The 5397-nt window shown below is 37.5% G+C and overlaps 1 non-coding gene across 1 annotated transcript; it reads left to right on the top strand.

Annotated features, from left to right (window-relative positions):
• Positions 1-1559: 1559 nt before the first annotated feature.
• Positions 1560-1633, top strand: trnav-uac. The gene has a single exon. It is a non-coding gene; the product is annotated as a tRNA-Val (tRNA).
• The last annotated feature ends 3764 nt before the right edge of the window (positions 1634-5397 follow it).

Below are 5397 nucleotides of genomic sequence, written 5' to 3'. Positions count from 1 at the left end.
TGTGTATGTATGTATGTATGTATGTATGTATGTATGTATGTATGTATGTATGTATGTATGTATGTATGTATGTATGTATGTATGTATGTATGTATGTATGTATGTATGTATGTATGTATGTATGTATGTGTGTATGTATGTATGTATGTATGTATGTATGTATGTATGTATGTATGTATGTATGTATGTATGTATGTATGTATGTATGTATGTATGTGGGTACAGTGCCTATCATCAGTAGGCTATTTACCCGTTGGATTTATTAAATGTTTTGTGTGTTACAAAGTGGGATTGAAATGGATTTCTTTTTTTTTTTTTTGGGGGAACACAAAATACTCCATAATGTCAAAGTGAAAAGAAAATTATATAAAAGTTCACAAATTAAGAAAAAAGACATAACTGAAATGTCTTGATTATGTAAGTATTAACCCTCTTTGTTATGACAATCCTAAATAAGTTCAGGAGTAAAGATGTGATTAACATCTTAAGGATAGGACCCTTTATTTCAAATTTCGCCTAAAATAATATACCAAAATCTAACTGCCTGTAGCTCAGGACCTAAAGCAAGGATATGCATATTCTTGATACCATTTGAAAGGAAACACTTTGAAGTTTGTGGAAATATGAAATTAATATAGGCGACTATAAGACATTAGATCTGGTAAAAGATCATACAAACAAAAAAACATGCGTTTTCTATTATAATTTTTTTCCATCATCTTTGAAATGCAAGAGAAAGGCCACAATATATTATTGCAGTTTAGTCGCAATTTAGATTTAGCAGTGTGTGTGCAAAGTTTCAGATTGATCCAGTGAATCATTGCAATACTGGACTATTTTGTATCAAGTCTGCCCAAATGTGCCGAATTGGTCAATTGATACATTATCAAGTACATAACTATAGAGAACATACAAAAATGATATGGTAATACAAAATGTAAGTTTACACACTCCCAGGAATGTCATACATGATGGATCATTAGCTTTCACACATCTAGATGGCCGGGCGGGGTGGGTGTGGAGCGAGAGACAGCAGGGGTTCAAACTGTAGAACCCAGTTCCTACATTTGAATATAAAAATTGATTTTATCAAACAAAACTATGCTACATTTAATCTCTGGGACCCTTAGGATGACAAATCAGAGCAAGATTACTGAATGTAAGTACACTATTTACCTTCAGAGGTGAATGTATCAAACCAGTTGCCATGATACATTTTTTGTTGATGTGCACTCTCCACAAACAAGAGCATGGTATTTTTTCACTGTAATAGCTACTGTAAATTGGACAGTGCAGTTAGATTAACAATAATTTAAGCTTTCTGCCCATATAAGACATGTCTATGTCCTGGAAATGTTGCTGTTACTTACAACAGTCATGCTAATCACATTAGCGCACATTAGCTCAACCGTCCCGTATACGGGACACCGATCCTGTAGAGGTCGGTGTTTTTTAAAATATTGTTCCTAGTTCACTTTTAATTTGGAATGACCTATCTTGTGGCTGAAATAGCTGAATCCACTAATTTGAAGGGGTGTCTACATACTTTTGTATATATAGTCCCGTGTAGCTCAGTTGGTAGAGCATGGTGCTTACAACGCCAGGGTTGTGGGTTCGATTCCCACGGGGGGCCAGTATGTATAACAGACTGTTGATATTGCATCCACAAAACTCAAACGCCGGTTCACCAGTATGAAAAAAAATCGCTAACCGCTTTTTTTGTTCAAGCCATTTAGAACTGTTGTCTGCTAAATATGACTATCGTTTGCATCTGCCAATTAATTGGCTGTCCAGTATCCAGATGACTTCTCCCCATAGCTTCCCATACAGTTAATATTTTTTCCCTTCTGTTTCCCTGATGTTGCTACGGCAATCAAGCTGTTTTTACCAACCCTGTAACTATCGCTTCTGCAGAAAGATCGTTTCTAAACTAAAACTCATAAAGAACTACAGAAGAACAATTAGGATCTCGGTCTGACATGAGCTTTTGAACAGATGAGTAAACTCCACTCATTGCACTGGCGCCATCGTAGCCTTGACCATGGCATTTGTTCGCTAATATCCCCCTTGTGAGGGAGTACGGTACGCCAGTGTCACGAACTCGATGATGTTCTCCGTTTGCTTTACGACACCCACAAGCGTCACGGGAATCGTCTGAAGTCCATACCGATCTGCCAACTTCAGTCTGTAGCGTCCGAACAGTTTGGCCAACACACTAATATGTGAGCGTAATAAGGTGAGACTCTCACAGACACTTAATATGTCGGTTGTTTTGTTCTAGGACGCCCACAAGCCTAACAAGACTTGTCTGAAGGTAGCCCGGTACCAGTTAGAAACAATAATGGAAGTACTGTCTAGAAGTAGTTAAGTGCCAAAGAAAAAAGGGTGTTAAATTCGGGTCAATAATAAAAAAAATCCTGTTCTTTCTTATAGCTCTCAGATATAGGACAGACACTTTAAAACAAACTTCCTTTAGATCAATTTTTGACTATCAGTTTTTCCATGTATGAATCTGTTATTCAATGGGTTTCTATGGGCTAATAGCATTAAGGCCAAATTCCCTAATGCCTTGCATAGAAGGGCACCAATTGGAAGATGGGTGAAAAAAAAAGAGTAGAAAATCAATATCCATTAAAGCAAAGCGTAGACAACCCTGTTCCAGGAGTGCCGCAGGTACCGCAGGATTTTGTTTCAACTAGGCACCACACCTGACCAACTGAGATAATTGATCAGTTCAGTGATTGCCTAAATTTAGTGATTGCCTGATTCTAAACACACACATTCCTCACACATTCAATTATAACACTTACCTGCTGCAGGTGAAATGGTGGAAAATCATGTTAACAAACACATCACTGAGTACCACTCTCCATATTTTCAAACATGGTGGTAGCTGCACCATGTTATGGGTATTCTTGACATCGGCAAAGACTGGGGAGTTTTGCTGAATAAAACTAAACGGAATGCCTACGTCTGATGCAGAAACCATTTCTTAATGGATACAATAAAGTCATCATCAACATCAACAACAACAACAACAACAATCACATTGAACATATCTGTAGTAATGTAAACACATATTTCTACATTGATTGTTCTGAAGCAGTTTTATTCTCAGAACCCCAAATAAAGGAGGATAAATGTTCAAACCTCTACGGTCCGTCAAGCTGTACAGCAGCCTAAAGACTGACCACCAGGTTCAATGATAGCTCCTATCCCCAAGCTGTGAGGCAATACCGCAAGTGACTCACACACACACACACACACACACACACACACACACACACACACACACACACTGTTAGACTTTGACTGTAGCTTCAGCCTGCAATACTGTATGTATGGTGAGGTCACTTGTCAGTCAGCATTTCAATGTATTTTTATACATATGACAAATAAACTGAACCTTGCCTTGAACCGTGAACATTGACCCTATTGAATTGAGATCCGGGACCTTTCTGCAGAAATGCATCTTGGTATTACTGTCATACTCTACTCTACTGATACATTTTTAAACATGCAAATGAATAAACTGAACTAAACACATGAAACCACAGTCCATGGTCCGTATTCCCAAAGTGAGGGTTGAAGTGCTGATCGAGGATCAGTTTTGACTTTTAGATCATCATTATATGGAGGGGGAGACCTGATCCTAGATCAGCACTCCTTTTGTTTTTCTTGGGGTAGATGAGCTTTAATATTGTAGACAGATTGTGGCTTCTGTCAATGTAATTGTCTGCATTATTTCCAATCCCCCATATATATATTTTTGTAAATATATATATTTATATTCTATATTAAAAAACCTTTAAATATATTTTCCTTCTTTATTATTTTCCCCTAACCCTGCCACCCCTCCCCTAATTGGAGTAAACTAATGGACAACAATACTTAGATCAGGACTCCTACACTGAGACACTTAATGAATAAAGGCCCTGATGTAACAACCAAAACACAGGTCAAAACATAACAAAAAGTAAAGGATACTGTAAGTCTTACCCTCAAATATATGACATATGACTAAAAACATATAACAAAATCAATATTTCAAGATATCGTCAAGCTTACTGACAGAGTGAAGTGAAGGAGAGAGGTCTTGTACAGTGAGTCAACTTACTGTCAGTTAGTGTGAATTCTGTGGTTGATACATATTTAACTGTCCTTTTCCTTAATCTTTAAGACATTAACATGCATGACGACCAGACCAGCACATCAGAAAAGGGATGTTACTGTATTTCAATAGAAATTACGCAACAGACTGCATATCTATTTGCCTTTCTTCATTTGAGGAGTGGGCCTACATCTTTAAAATAAGCTAAATGTGTCACATTTCAAATGTGATATTTTGACTACACAGATAACTATTTAAACAATGTGTTGACTATAGAGGGCTTGGTGCGGTTGCTAGGTGATTTGTGACGCAACTGCAAGCCCTCTATACTATTTAGAACGTTAACAATTTCTTAGAATGTGTTGCCTTGCCCTTCTGAGTTCTGTATATACAGGTCAAAGTTCCATGATGTCATTCAATTAGAACCCATTCCATTTAAACACTCATGACCATCACTCCTCATCAGCTGCATCAAAGTGCTACTGAAGGTTCCAGTGTTCTAGACTAGAGCTCCCCCTACTGCATCTCAACATTACTGCAGCTTGCTAATAATTATGTCCTCAATAATGGTGGGCAAATAACAATATACCAAACTGGAAATACATTAGATAAACTACTGAAAAACAAAACTGTCTACTTGACAAAGTCACATTTAAGCACACACACACTGATGTCTGTTGTAGTACAATATGCCACTGTCATATTCTGTTACACTGTTTTACCTTGTGTGCAGCAGAAGAGACTGATGGGCAAAGATATAGGAGGACAGGCTCATTGTAATGGTGGCGGGAATAGATTGAATGGATACCATTCCATTTATTACATTCTAGCCTTTACAATGATCACGTCCTCCGATATCTCTGTCCACCAGCCTCCTCTGTTGTACAGTACCGGTAGTAGCAGAGGCATCAGTATCATCACCATAGTGATGCTGTGTTGACTGTATAGTCTAATGTAGCCTGTTGTCCGTATAGGTTAATGTAGCCTGTTATCCATATATAGTCTAATGTAGCCTGTTATCCATATATAGTCTAATGTAGCCTGTTATCCATGTATAGCCTGATGTAGCCTGTTTTCCATATGTAATCTAATGTAGCCTGTTATCCATATATAGTCTAATGTAGCCTGTTATCCATATATAGTCTAATGTAGCCTGTTATCCATGTATAGCCTGATGTAGCCTGTTTTCCACATATAATCTAATGTAGCCTGTTATCCATATATAGTCTAATGTAGCCTGTTATCCATATATAGTCTAATGTAGCCTGTTATCCATATATAGTCTA

Source organism: Coregonus clupeaformis, unplaced genomic scaffold (assembly GCF_020615455.1).
Source record: "Coregonus clupeaformis isolate EN_2021a unplaced genomic scaffold, ASM2061545v1 scaf2898, whole genome shotgun sequence".
Taxonomy (NCBI): domain Eukaryota; kingdom Metazoa; phylum Chordata; class Actinopteri; order Salmoniformes; family Salmonidae; genus Coregonus; species Coregonus clupeaformis.
This window is presented reverse-complemented; position numbering and strand designations above follow the sequence as displayed.